This window comes from Gopherus evgoodei, chromosome 2, assembly GCF_007399415.2.
Source record: "Gopherus evgoodei ecotype Sinaloan lineage chromosome 2, rGopEvg1_v1.p, whole genome shotgun sequence".
In the NCBI taxonomy this organism is placed as follows: Eukaryota; Metazoa; Chordata; order Testudines; family Testudinidae; genus Gopherus; species Gopherus evgoodei.
Window position 1 is genome coordinate 144877056 of NC_044323.1, and position 15795 is coordinate 144892850.

Sequence of the window (15795 nt, forward strand, 5' to 3'; positions counted from 1 at the left end):
AGCTGGGGTGACTCTGGGGCTGGGATCCCTTTGGGAAGAGGGAAGGAAGAGAGGAGGGAAGGAGATATGACAAGAAGCAGAATGTGAGGGAAAAACAGGCTCTGGTTGGGGAAAAGAACTGGAAAAGGAGGTGGGGGGACACAGATTGGATGAGGAGCTGGGCACCATTGGGTATTGGGAACATGGGTGGGGTAGTGAAACCAGAAGCCAGGTTGGGGGAGAGAGAGACATCAGATGAGGTCATGGGGAGAGAAGAGTCTAGCACTTGCTGGGAAAAGAGCCTGGAACTGGGATGAGAGACTAAACATGTGGAGACTGGATAGATGAGGAGAACAAGACTGGGATGAGGAACCAGAGGTGTGGAAGAGACAGGACTGGAATTATGTCAAGTGGGAGCAGACTGGGCAGAAAGGGTCATGCTTGTGGAGAATGAGCAGAAAAGTCTGTGCCCACTAGACCATCCTCCCCTTTCAGAGTGTGAAATGGAACAAAGATTAGATTCCTGAGTCACACCCTTCCTCTTCTGTCAGCAAATAGCTATGATCATCACTTGCAAAGTGATGATCCTCCTCTAGTGCTAGGACAACAGCCTCCTAACATCATCAGTTAATCCATTAGTCCATCATATGGTAGAAGTCTTTGCAGTGGATCTAAAAGTTCCAACCCAGCTGGTGAACCATGTGGGTGTTAATGAGATGTCACATGATGTAAAATTTCTGTTTTATCAGTTTGCTTCTTAAAAACCTAGAAAATAACACACCAAACACTGATTTAAAAGAACATGCAGGTTGCAAAGTCAAGCTCTGAAAAATTAGGAAATGGCAAAATTAAGGTGACCTGAGCTACTTTAACTTAGCTCCCTTGTGTGTATGAATTATGATATAGTCATTAATTACATGGACACATGCTATTTTTTTCCCAAAGGAACCCTGCCTCAGACAGTGCAGTGTGGACCTTCTCTGAGGATGAATCAGGGTTATGTAATGAAGGAAACTGGCTGTCGATAGGACACCTGCCTCATTCATTACAGAAAAAGAAAGGATAGTCTCACAGTTAAGGCAGTTGGATAGAATTGTATACTATCCTTGCCTCTGCCACAGTGTAATATTAGGCAAGTCACTCGAACCATACTTTTTACACATGGTCACTAATTGTTCCTCATTTTCTAGGGTCTGACTTGAAGTGTTGAGAACTCATAGCTGCAACTCAAGTCAATGTGAGCTGCGCTTTGAATTTATACAGTGCTAAAGAATTCTAAGTGTTCTGAAAATCAGGTCCTCGTTCTCTCAACTTGGGTTCTCAAAATAAATGGATATATCTGATCTTAATCTCGCTCAGTCTCACTTTCCTATCTCTAAAATGGGATAATACCAGCCCCTCACCTCACAGAGGAGTTGTGAAAATAAATGCATTAATTTTTGTGAAGAACTAGGATGATAAAGTGATGAGCCCATGAGTAAATTAATAACTCTATCTTCAGAGCAGGGTTTGAATAGCATGTAGCATGTTTCAGAATACATGCAGTGAGAGTTTAAGATTAAATGGGGCCCAGACCCAATTCCAATGGACTCACTACAAGCTAAATACTCCAACAGCTTCCCCTGCAATGGTGTTCCTAGTACTCTGGGTGTTCTTCTGCCAGTACTACTCCCTGTTCCCCCAGGGCAGCTCCTAACATTGTCTTCCCATGCCCTCCTACCCACCATCATAACTCCTTTAAGCCAACACAGAAAGTCTGTGGAAAAATCTAAGATTTATGCTCAGATCCAGGAATTTAACACCCTATCTTAATCCATCCCTGTGTGTCCTTTTCTCCAATAGTTAAAAACTCATAAGCCACTTTTATGAAAAAGCAGAAATGTGTCTTCAAGGAATACTCTACACCCTATTTCACCCGTTGTCATTACTTCTGAATGTATAGTACAAGGTCTGCCATGCACAAATCTCTTCTTTTCGTCTTTTTTTCCTAGGTCTTTACCTGTTCTGATGCTATAAACAAATATGGGCATCATAAAGAATTGGAATTATCAATAGTTGCCTTGCAGACATCCTCTGCTATGGTATAAATGAAATGTGGGATTGAAATGCAATACATTTACATCTTTCCAAAAGACCACACATAAATAAAATGGAACAACCAGGCAGGATAGCAATAAACCAATTCTATGGTAAATGTAGATTTGTCAAGAATTTCTGCAAGGATTAAAAAAAAATGTTATCCACAAAACATTATGGACAAATCATTACAGAGCATAAGCAACAGCCTTTCAAACCCCTGTTTTAATGGCAATATAATGGACAAGAGAAATGCAATAAATTAAAAACAAATGCTTGATTAATATAGCTGCAACAGAACATGAGCCTGTTGATGGTATACCTTCCTTTTGATATTTAGATGTGAAGAAAGAGGACCTTTATTTTAATGGCACTTACACACCTAAGCTGCACTGAAATTGTTCTTCTCTATGCGCTGCTCAGAGTGTTTTTGGTGTTTGTCATTATTTCCTTCCCCCCTCCACCTCTTAGACAACATGTTTATTATTTTCTTGCTAATTTTGGCTTTAACATTTTTACAGTTTCCTTACAGGTGTAAATGATTATAGGAAGCAGGACGAATAGTAGATTTGCAGCTTCGATCTGCATTTGAAATAGGACAACCAATTCCTACAGCCTGTTGTTTGATCCCCTTCTAACGTAAATAAATTATCCCAATTTTAGGTGTCAGTGTGACGTTTTTCACAGGTTGGATTTAATCACAAGTGTATTTTAGCTGGAAGAATTGTAAATTCTAGTGTAATGTATAAACAGCACAGTGAATGTGTCTCTTCCTGAATGGATGACTAGTGGTGTATTGCCATCCCATTGAACTTAAATAAGCATGTACATGCATCTGCAATTGCACAGCAATAACTAAATAAATGAGGGAGCCCGCCTACTTTGATAAATTTAAGCTGTGTTCTTCCAGATACATCTTTTTTTTTTTTGCATTTGGCAAATGTGATGGCTTACATGATACAAGGAACAGCAAACTAGCTTCAGTTTTATTGCTCACATTTGAAAGAAGCTGGATTTTTACAGCGAAAGAAATAAAATTAAGTACACTTTTCAATCTAAATAATACCATGGATGACTTTTGCAGAGTTCAGGGAAGCACAAAGCAGATGGCAAACCACAGTATTTTTCCCACCAGCAAAATTAAAATTTGGTGAAAATTAAATAGAGAACTACTTCACTTTAAATATGTTTACACAGTTGTATTTACACCTTAAGGAGAAAATCTGGGTGTGAATTGGGCACATCTTGAGTTCTTTATTGAGGCCTAGATTAGTTCCAGGTGTCCATGTGCAGAAGAACCATTACAAACACAGATCTCTCCCTTTCCAAATTGAAGAGATTATGAGGAGTGACAACACTGCTGTGGCACAATAGCAGTGTCCACTAGAGGCTCATGTGGAGATGCCCCTCCACAGATTTCTGAGGTTGGAAGAGGATGAAGGGGAGGACTTACTTCTGTGACCATATCCCCTGCTCTGTGGCAGGGTGTGTGTGTGTGTGTGTGTGTGTAAAGTTATATAGCTCAAAGCCATATTACCACACTCTGGTTCCAGTCCAGAGAACCAGCAGCCAATATCAGAGAAGCTCCAACAGGAGCCAGGCTGCCAGGGAGAAAGTATCAGCAGTGCAAGGAACTGTCCTTATAAACCATTTCCTGGCTCCAAATAAAGGGGAGCTCTTTCCCCACAGATCTCCAAGAGCCACCGGGAACGCTAAGACCAAGATCCATCTCCCACCCAGTGAATATTATTAGGAAAACCTCCTCCTCATAGACCGCTTTTGAGAGTTCTTCCACAGGAGGAGGCAATGTGGCACTGATCTCTCATTGACTGCAACGGGAGTTTTCTAGACTAAAGACTGAGTAAAAGCTGAGCAAGAAACTCAGGATTTGGCCTTGTATCTAAAAACACTGTATAGGGATACACATTAGATGTAATGATGGGGGACAATGAATTTTATTATTATTACGTTCTGTGGGAAGGGAGAGAGGGGAAACTCAGCATGAAATTCTAGATTTAACATCACTTACAAAACTCATCCAGAATTTAAATGGACATAGGAACAGTTCAACAGGATAACTGGCAGACATTTTATGTTGTGTGAATTTAAATGGCATTTTTATTTGTGACTGGAATTTCTGTCTAGCAGATCAGAGTTCAGGATGGGTTCCACACAACTAGGATGACTGGAACAGGTGCAGTTGGTGAATACAGAGTGTGATATGTTGATGCCCTGAAGTAATTTTGAAGCGCCAACATATTTTTTATGAACGTACAATTAAACACTGAATGAGCCATTTTCAAAGAGATCACCCAGTGCATTTATGTGAATCTCAAAATACTACATTCAGCTCAAATCGTGTGTATTTGGACATTCAGTAAATCATCCATTCCTCATACCTTTTTTAACTAAGATCAAATGCAAGAAGTTTACCATTTAGCAGGGTTGAGGTTGATATTTTAATCACTTGTAAATCAGGAAATCCAAATTCCTGGTTCCCACAATAACAATAAAGCCACCAGACCTTATTCAGTCATGTAAAATCCTTCATACATGCAGGTAGACAAAGATGTTGTTGCTGTATATATAGGAGCAAGTGCTGGATCCTTTCTATCATTTCCAGTGCTGCATGTTTTGGTTTATAGTTTAAGATCTACGTAAGATACACAGACTTCCAGTTGAGACTTTTTTGGGTAATAACGATGAGTAATGAGAGGCAATTTGGGAAATCTGGCTATACAACTTATGAATTCACGTTGTTATGAAGTTGTCATTATGAAATTGCAGTATCAGGAATCACCTCTATGTAGACATGGAATCCAAACACTTGCTGAAGCATGGATCTACCAGACAAGGGACAACAGACTGTCATTAACCTTAACTTTATAAGACTGAACCATTGATATAAGGAGATTCACTTAAGCTGGGAGAAGCTATTTCCTCCAGTTTGTGTGCAAGAGATGGGTCAAATGGGAGTGAAAACCACCAGCAACAGAATGAGAGAATTAGCTCTTGGTACGGGGGAATATAAACTGTAGAGAGACAAGCAGAGAAAGCTTTTATCAGGAGAGGAAAAGAGGAAAAAAGGCAGGATTTAGTAGCGGGGGGTTCTGTTAACTGCAAATCTAGCAAGATCAGAGGAGGCTAGCTGGATTAGAGGAGGCTGCCAGGGGTGGCAGGTGGAGCCCCCCCTTGAGGATGCTAGCCCCCAGCTCCATACCTTCTGCCTGAGACCTGCCTCCCCAGCAAGAGCCCCAGAGACCCTCACGCTCAGAGGAACCCTGAGAGCCTCCCATCCCCTTCAGCCAGAGGAGCTCCAGGCTGCCCAGAGCACCAAGCCCCCCATGACCAAAGGAGCCACAGGCCAGCTGTGCCACGCTTCCCCTCTCCTTCCCTCCCCAGACCCCAAGTTGCATCACAAGAAAAGCGTCTCTTCCCGAAGAAAAAACTGAGCTTTTGATATTCCCTATGCAGGCTCTGGGGTGGCTGAGGAGGTGGTATGTGCTATTCAGTTTCCTGGGTTCATCAGTAATCTCCCTGGTATACTGCTTCCTCAGCCATCCTGGAACCTGCATGGGACATAATAAAGCAAAAACTTCCCCTGCCAATCCTGCAGCCGGGCCTCGGGCAGCAGCACCCAGGAGGCAGAGCCTCCCCTAGTCTTTTATACTCACCACCCATGATAGGTTCCATGTTTCAGAAGAGAAGTCATGAGCTGCTGGGGAAGGATCCTGGGCATCTCAGAGAGCTCAGCTCAATACACAAACCTTTCTAGAGTGGTGAGGAAACAGTCAGGGGAAATGCATACAGGTGTGTTTATTATTTTACTGAGATCTATATCTCTCTAATCCTGTTAACTGAAGAGCAATGGTGTTTTATAATCCTTAGTAAAGTGTATGTTTCTACTGATATTCATTACCCTATGTCCCTGAAGAGGTAAACTGTAAACCAGAGAGTTCACCCCTTTGATGGCAATCCGGGTTGCATACAAGAGTGTGTGCCTAAATGATCAAGGCCAGAAACAGTGCCTGAACTTTGCACAGCTCCAGCATGTGAAGGGCATGTAGGATTCAGCATTTGGATCCCGTCACAACAGCCTGGTGAGTGTTCAATGCACTTGAAGCAACAAAGAAAACATTTCCTGGAGTCTGGGGGAGAGTTCCTAACCTACACAGTTTGGTCAGTAAGACTGCTGAAAGCGTGAGGTGAGAAACTTTGCTTGAATCTGATACAGTTTGTTAAAGATAAAATGTTTATTTATGCCTAACTTATTTTTCTTGTAAACAATTCTGAGTTTTATGCCTCATTATGAGTAATCACTTAAATGTCTTTGTAGTTAATAAACTTGTTTTACTGTTTTATTTATTCTGGTGTGTTTAAATTGATATGTATGAATAACTATGATGTAATAAGGAATAACAGACAATATATTTGGACTATCCAGTAAAGATCTGGGCATCACAGGACATACATTTTGGAGGTGAAATTGAGGTGTGTGTGTTGGGGTCACCCTGCAGTATAATTAAGGCTGGTGAGAGCCAGAGTGCAACCCAAGTGTGAGTGGCAGGCTGCAGTTTTACATACCACACACACACATTTTCATGCTGGAAGGCTGTTTTTGTGAGCAACCCAGTTGAGAGGTACATCAGCAAGGCATTATGTGGCACACAAGGTTGCAGGGCAGGGGTGACACAGCTGCTTATTAGTCAGGATTGTACCCTGGTATGTCACACCTATATAAATGGGTAATTTCACACAAACACAGGATTTGATCTTGCAAATATTTGTTTTTCACATCTCTAGTCCAGATTTCAACACACACAAGTGTGTGCACACATTAGCAAGTATAATATGCATTTGAAAGTTTGGCCATTTGGTTCCAATTCTACTCTTAAACACATATGTGCAATTCCCACCAACTTAAATGGGAACTGTGTGCGTATACTTGAGGACATAATCTGATTGCAGAGGGGCTCAGACTTGTGCACAACAAAATCAACGTCAGAATTCCCAGTGACTTAAATGGACTCTCTGTCTACAGTCCAAACAATTACAGTGGAGACAGTAAGAAAATGTGAGATAAAGAATTTTTCTGCAGCATAAAAGGGGATCATAGCTGAGAGACAGTGGCATTACCATACAGAAGCAATTCGGACTCTTAAGTAAAAGTTGTTTTAAATTAAATATACAATTATTCTCCAAGATTTTATTCTCTGTCTTTAAAAACATTCATGTGGGAGAAAGCTTTCTTTGATAGGATAATGAGTCTTATGGATAAGGGAGAAGCGGTGGATGTGGTATACCTAGACTTTAGTAAGGCATTTGATACGGTCTCACATGATATCCTTATCAATAAACTAGGCAAATACAACTTAGATGGGGCTACTATAAGGTGGGTGCATTACTGGCTGGATAACCATACTCAGAGTATTTATTAATGGTTCCCAATCCTGCTGGAAAGGTATAATGAGTGGGGTTTCACAGGGGTCTCTTTTGGGACTGGTTCTCTTCAATATCTTCATCAACGACTTAGATGTTGGCATAGAAAGTACGCTTATCAAGTTTGCAGATTATACCAGACTGGGAGGGATTGCAACAGCTTTGGAGGACAGGGTCAAAATTCAAAATGATCTGCACAATTGGAGAAATGGTCTGAGGTAAACAGGATGAAGTTTAATAAAGGCAAATGCAAAGTGCTCCACTTAGGAAGGAACAATCAGTTTCACACATACAGAATGGGAAGAGACTGTCTAGGAAGGAGTACAGCAGAAAGGGATCTAGGGGTTATAGTGGACCACAAGCTAAATATGAGTCAACAGTGTGATGCTGTTGCAAAAAAGCAAATGTGATACTGGGATGCATTAACAGGTGTGTTGTAAACAAGACATGAGAAGTCATTCTTCTGCTCTATTCTGCGCTGGTTAGGCCTCAGCTGGAGTAGTGTGTCCCGTTCTGGGTACCGCATTTCAAGAAAGATGTAGATAAATTGGAGAGGATCCAGGGAAGAGCAACAAGAATGATTAAAGGTCTAGAGAACATGACCTATGAAGGAAGGCTGACAGAATTGGGTTTATTTAGTTTGGAAAAGAGAAGACTGAGAGAGGACATGATAGCAGTTTTAGGTATCTAAAAGGGTGTCATAAGCAGGGGCGGCTCTAGACACTTCGCCGCCCCAAGCACGGTGTCATGCCGTGGGGGGCGCTCTGCCGCTTGCCAGTCCGGCGGATCCGGTGGACCTCCCGCAGACGTGCCTGCAGAGGGTCTGCTGGTTCCGCGACTTCATAGATTCATAGACTCTAGGACTGGAAGGGACTTGAGAGGTCATCGAGTCCAGTCCCCTGCCCTCATGGCAGGACCAAGTATTGTCTAGAGTATCCCTGATAGTCATTTATCAAACCTACTCTTAAATATCTCCAGAGATGGAGATTCCACAACCTCCCTAGGCAATCTATTCCAGTGTTTAACTACCCTGACAGTTAGGAACTTTTTCCTAATGTCCAACCTAAATCTCCCTTGCTGCAGTTTAAGCCCATTGCTTCTTGTTCTATCATTAGAGGCTAAGGTGAACAAGTTTTCTGCCTCCTCCTGATGACACCCTTTTAGATACCTGAAAACTGCTATCAGGTCCCCTCTCAGTCTTCTCTTTTCCAAACTAAATAAACTGGTTTGACATGATTTGTTCTTTACAAATCCATGCTGGCTATTTCCTATCACCTTACCACCTTCCAAGTGTTTGCAGATGATTTCTTTAATTACTTGCTCCATTATCTTCCCTGGCACAGAAGTTAAACTAACTGGTCTGTAGTTCCCTGGGTTGTTTTTATTTCCCTTTTTACAGATGGGCAGTATATTTGCCCTTTTCCAGTCTTCTGGAATCTCTCTCGTCTCCCATGGCTTTCCAAAGATAATAGCTAGAGGCTCAGATACCTCCTCTATTAACTCCTTGAGTATTCTAGGATGCATTTCATCAGGCCCTGGTGACTTGCAGGCAACTATCTTTTCTAAGTGATTATTAACTTGCTCTTTTTTTATTTTATCTTCTAAACCTACCCCCTTCCCATAAGCATTCACTATGTTAGACATTCCTTCAAACTTCTCAGTGAAGACTGAAACAAAGAAGTCATTAAGCATCTCTGCCATTTCCATGTTTCCTGCTATTATTTCTCCCTCCTCACTGAGCAGTGGGTCTACCCTCTCCTTGGTCTTCCTCTTGCTTCTAATGTATTGATAAAAAGTCTTCTTGTTTCCCTTTATTCCCACAGTTAGTTTGAGCTCATTTTGTGCCTTTGCTTTTCCAATCTTAGCCCTGCATTCCTGTGTTGTTTGCCTATATTCATCCTTTGTAATCTGACCTAGTTTCCATTTTTTATATGACTCCTTTTTATTTTGTAGGTCATGCAAGATCTCGTGGTTAAGCTAAGGTGGTCTTTTGCCACCACATTGATGGAGTCATGGGACCAGCGGACCCTGCACAGGCATGCCACCGAAGGCACCCTGCCTAGCACCCTCCCGGCGACCGGCAGAGTGTCCCCCACGGCATGCCGCCCCAAGCACATGCTTGGCGTACTGGGGCCTGGAGCCACCCCCTCTAAGGATAGAACAAGAAGCAATGGGCTTAAACTGCAGCAAGGCAGGTTTAGGTTGGACATCAGGAAAAAGTTCCTAACTGTCAGGTAGTTAAACATTGGAATAAACTGCCTAGGGAGGTTGTGGAATCTGCATCTCTGGAGATATTTAAGAGTAGGTTAGATAAATGTCTATCTGGGATGGTCTAGACAGTATTTGGTCCTGCCATGAGGGCAGGGGACTGGACTCGATGACCTCTCAAGGTCCCTTCCAGTCCTAGAGTCCATGAATCTATGAATCATTGTGGCAATTTAAACCCATTGCTTCTTGTCTGATCTTCAAAAAGTTAAAGAGAATAATTTTTCTCCCTCTTCCTTGTAATAACCTTTTATGTACTTGAAAGCTGTTATGTCCCCTCTCAGTCTTCTCTTTTCCATACTAAACAAACCCAATTTTTTTTTCAATCTTCCCTCTTAGGTCATGTTTTCTAGACAATTAATCATTGTTGTTGCTCTTCTCTGGACCTTCTCCAATTTGTCCACATCATTTCTGAAATGTGGAGCCCAGAACTGGACACAATACTCCACGCTGATTAGGCCTCAACTGGAGTAGAGTGGAAGAATTACTTCTCATGTCTTGATGACAACATTCCTGCTAATACATCCCAGAATGATGTTTACTTTGTTTGCAACACTGTTGACTCATATTTAGCTGGTGGTCCACTATGATCTCAGATCCCTTTCCATAGTACTCCTTCCTAGGTAGTCATTCCCTAAGCAAAGTACTTAGCATTTGTCCTTATTGATTTTCATCCTATTTACTTAATACCATTTCTCTAGTTTGTACAGACCATTTTGAATTTTAATCCTATCCTTCAAAGCACTTGCAACCCCTCTCAGCTTGGTATTGTCCACAAACTGAATCAGTGCACTCTATATGCCATTATTTATATAATTGATGAGGATACTGAACAGAACCCGATCCAGAACTGATCTGTTCAGGACTCCACTAGATATACACTTCCAGCTTGACTGTAAACCACTGATAATGACTCTCTGGGAATAGTTTTCCAACCAGTTATGCACCCACCTTATAACTCTGTATCTTCATTATATATTCATTTTTGAATTGTGTCTCAAAAGTAGATTATGAATTCGTTAAGCAAAGGAACTATGTCTGTGTATTTATACAACCCTAGCACAATAGGGCTCTGAACATGATTGGGGCTTCTCAACACTATCTCAATATAAATAGTAAGAAATAAAACCAGAATAAATTCATGAATATCAGATTGTCAACAAGTTTTTCAGGAAAAAAACACGAAAAAAAGAAACAAATTTCCTGATATTTCTTAGATTAAAAACAGAAATATTAAAATGGGTAGAGGGTTTAAAATAATCTTAAAGCACACGGAGGGTAGCAGGGGAGGTGAGGGAGAGAAGATTGAAGTCCTAATTACAGGTTACATTTAACACCTGACATATTGTGAAGATGGGCATTACAAGACTTGTATAAGCAGCAAAATTTAGATCACATTTTCAAATAAAAAAAAAACTTAGTACCTCTGGGGCATAAGACAGAAGGAATTGGAGTAGAAAATTGAGTAGTTTCATGTTTATACTAAAGTTCACCAAAGTAAATGATGCTCTTCTCCTCTCCCAGTTCTCTTACACAGAGTAAAATATTTCTCTCAGTCTAGACAATTTATTGTAAAGTAAGGAAAACAAGAAAGAAAAAATTAAACAAAGCCTCCATGAAAGAGGAAGAATACACATACAAAGGGCTCAGTGACTCATTAACATTCTCCCTCAGAACTGAAACAATATAGTGGTTGCTGCTGTATACAACACCACTTCAGTTACACAGCTATGCACACAACCTGCTCAGTAAACAGAAGTCCATCCACCACACCTCCCAGGAATAAGTAACAAAATATGTTAACACAGAAATACACCCCCCCCCCCGCACCACGCATACACTCTTCCCAATGGTATAAGCACTGTGTAAATATCATCTTCACCACCTGCCATAAAAATAGGTTTCCTTTCTCCCCCCACTCCCCTCCCATCACCACATGGCTTATTTTAAAATATTTATTTAGGGAAACTACATCAAATATATGAGCTTTACATTGTGTTCTGAGGGCAGCAAGATTTGTGATCAATTGATTTTTTTTTCTGGAAGGAGTCCCACAATTACAGGCCAGCTGCCGAGAAATCTCCACCCTCACATGATCACAAGCTTCACCATTGTGGTTAGCGTTCCATTGTTCCAGTGGAACAAAGCTATTATGGGCAGTCAGGGTCACACAGAGAGGAATTTACATAGCTAACCTGAGTCAGACCCAATTCAAGTTATCTCCAATAGTGGCTCCATGTAGATATTGAGAAGGACAAACTATCCTTAGTTGTTATTTAACATCTATGTTGCATTAGTACTTCAAGGCTAAAGTAAGGTTGGGCCACACTGAACTAGGCACTGAACAAACATATATGCCTCAAAAGCTTAAAGTCTGAATGACACAACAGAACAGGTGAGCAAGACAGATTCATAGACTCCACAGCCTGAAGGAACCATGTGATCATGTGGTCTGACATACTGTATAACACAGGTTATAGAATTTCCCCAAAATAATCTCTAAAGCATATTTTATTGGGTAGGGGTGGGGGGGAGAGAACATCCCAATCTTGATTTAAAAATGTAAGTGGTGGAGAATCCACCATGACTTTTGGTAAATTGTTCCAATATAGTTAACTACTATTTTCGGTTACAAATTTACTTCCAGTCTGAATTTGTCTAGCTTCAACTTCTGCCCATTAGATCATGTTATCCCTTTCTCTGTTAGATTGAAGAGCCACAGTGTAGGGATCTGGACTTGATGACTTCCAGCCCTACATTTCTCTGTTTAAATATTTTCTCCCCATGTAGATAGATACTTATATCCTAATCAAATCACCCCTCAACCTTCTTTTTCTTAAACTTAAGAGATTTACCTCTCTGGGTCTACCACTATAAGGCATATTTTATAATCATGTAATCATTCTTGTGGCTCTTCTCTGAAACCTCTCAAATGTATTAACATTCTTTTTGAATTGTTATCATCAGAACTGGCCATCGTATTCCAACAGCAGTCACTTCAGTCCAAGATATAGAGGTAAAATACCTCTAGTCCTACTAAAGATTGTTTAGGCATCTCAGAATGCCATTCGCTCCTTTGACCACAGGATCACAATGGGAGCTCATGTTTAGGTAGATAAACCTTGTGGACCTCAACAGACAAAAGCCTTAGACATCAAGGAGTAACTGCCCCTCTTCATCTTCTGGTTTACTGAGAAAAATGACTGAAAACATCTCAAGGTATTACGCTTCAACCTGGCTGAGCCATCCAGCAGCAAAGGCACGGACGTGTTTCCCCTGTTGCTTGGATAAAACAAGCCCATCCTTCAGGAAGACCATTTTCTCAGTCCCATTTCATGGCCAGCTGTGAATAAATACAGGACATTGGCAGTGGACAGATGGACTCAGCTCTTTATCAGTTTCTCTATTAGCCTGCTCAGATGTGATTGGTCAGACACCAGATGGCAGCTTGCAAGATCAGGAAGACTAAGAGAAAGTGTCTCAAGTACCAATTGGACTACAACATGCTTGATTTCTGTCTTTCAGTCTCTGTCAGTAGGGGACACTGTTTCTTCTAGTTTTCCATTAGCCAGTAGAAGCACGCGTGGATCAGTGTCGCAGGTAGTTTGGATTCCACTGGAGCTCCCAGGACTTCCTGTTGTGTGAATGAGCCAAGTTATTGGAAGTAGTGTGCTAGAACACTAGGATGGAAGCTGATCTTCTCTGTGAAGCAGAGTGGCAATTCCTGAAAGTGTATGTATGGGGAGGCAGGGCTAGAAAGTATAGAGTGGAGGGATTTGCGGCTCCAAAAAAGGATTTATCATCTGAAATAATTCTGTGGGACATTACTTCACAGACCCTGACCAAATAGTCTGACCAAACTATTGCCTTCCTCTATAGCAGATGCACATTTTTCTATTCCAGATTTCATCTCTACCCACTCATGTTTGCTCTCTGCCACTAACTCTTACATTTTCTTCCTTCTCTATTCTTCTGAGGCAGATTGGCATACTAGTCACTGGAAAGGGGTGGGCCAATGAGGCATTTTGATGCAGAACATTGGTGGTTTTACCATCTTGGCTGGAGATGTGGAGAGTTCCAATTTCCATCTGCAGTGAGATGGTGCTTTGGCCAGAACAGTGAAATATCATCTTTTCCCCTGTCCAGTCAAAAGATCAGGCCCAGAGAGTTCCCAGCTGTGTGCAGGAGCAAAGCTTACCTCAGAGAAGCCTCTGTAAATAAAGTAAATGTCAGAGGCACCATTAGAATCAGCACTGGTGTCATTAAGGACAATGAAACTTTCTAACTTCAATACCCTGACAGTAGATTTATCAAATCTCTAGGAAAGCCTTGGTGTCTCGTGGCTTACAAATTAACAAGATCCTCATATCAGATTTCGCTTAATTTCTCACATTTGATGCATGAAGTAAAGTGGTTTGAGACACTCATGCAGCGAGTAGTCTGAGAGGGGTGAGAAGAGCTATTGTTGGATGTGCAGCGTAATCTAAGCAGATTTTGATGAAAGCTGCTGCATCAAGGGTCAAACCTGAAATAAAATCATGGATAGTCCCACTCATTTTGACAATTGAACTAACTTTTACTAGAACAAGCTAGAAATATTAATGCTATGTGAGTTGCAGCCCTGTATAAAGGTGAGTGTGGCTTGAATCCACTAGATTTGGTGCAGCAGTTAAGTGGTACACATTACCACCAATGGTTTGTGTTTCTGTGAACTGTTCCTGTAATAAAACTTACAGTGAAAAGGAAAATTAGAGGTTGGTGCACTCAATGACTACAGCCTGGTAAGTCTAATCCGGGCACGATGTTAAAGGCTGTGCTGAGGGGGGAAACAAAAGCTGTCAAAGTCTTGCTTTGGAATAGTGCACAGAGTGGGGTTAGTGTATGGGGAGTAGGTTTTTTTTTTACATCTCTAATACTGATTTTAAATATCACAGCTAATGTGATATGACCTCTTGAACCATTTCTTGCATATCTTCAGGTTTTCTAGACCTCTGCAACAATAAATTAATGTAGCTGAGGCAACCAATAAATGTGCAGAAAGCTTTTACTATGAAATGACACCACAGAACAGATTCATGGCTCTTAAGATCTCTATAGGTGCCTGGATGAAGAAAGTGTAAATCAAAACTCCTGTCATCAAAAATGACTGGCATTCAATCGGTATGAAACCATGTATGATGGACAGCTGGGCTGAGTTCAAAACTCCAGAGGGAATGTTCAGATCCAGATCTGCATGACCCTGGTCCCTATTTCTAGAATAAGAAACTCAAAACAGATCAACGTATCAATATTCAGAGGCTTACATGATGATAACCGTCATAGCAGAGTAAGGGTAACAAAGCTCCTTGATGTCATTACGTGAATAATGTGTAACCATCAAAAGACAACTTTCACACCAATACCACAGATAAGCAATGAAGATTTTTAGTATGATGTAGTCCTGGCTAATCGTAGGAGTAGAAGCCAGGCATAGTCCAAAAAAACACAACAACCACCAAGGTACATGAAAGGGGAGGAGATCCAACATGTAGCTTACATTAAAAAATATTAGCGGGTGTAGTTAAGACCAAAAGTTATTCTCATCTGATGGCTCTTCAGTGTTTTACATGAAATTAATGTACTGCTTTGGACCAGTTCCTTAAGGACAAGTGCCCACATCATAAACACATACAAAATCATAAATGGTATTAACTAGACTGGCAACTTTGTTGGCAGCCTGGACAAAAAAAAGAAAAGGCCGTTTTCAGTTAGGTTTAGCATAATATCAGATGGCAAAATAAAAATGAATGAATAAATCTTGACACAGAAAATCACTGTTGACACTTCAAGAGTTAAATATGTTAGAAAATTATATGCTAAATTAATTTATCCCTAACTAGAATAGATTCTAATAAATGTACTGACTGCAGTTTTTTCCCCCTTCTTTATGGTTTGAGAAGCTTGCTCAGACAAGGTATGGCAATAATCTTGCAAGAGAAAACATATCAGGATAGCTTAAAACCTACACTTTAAGATCCCATAGGTGAAGAAATTCAG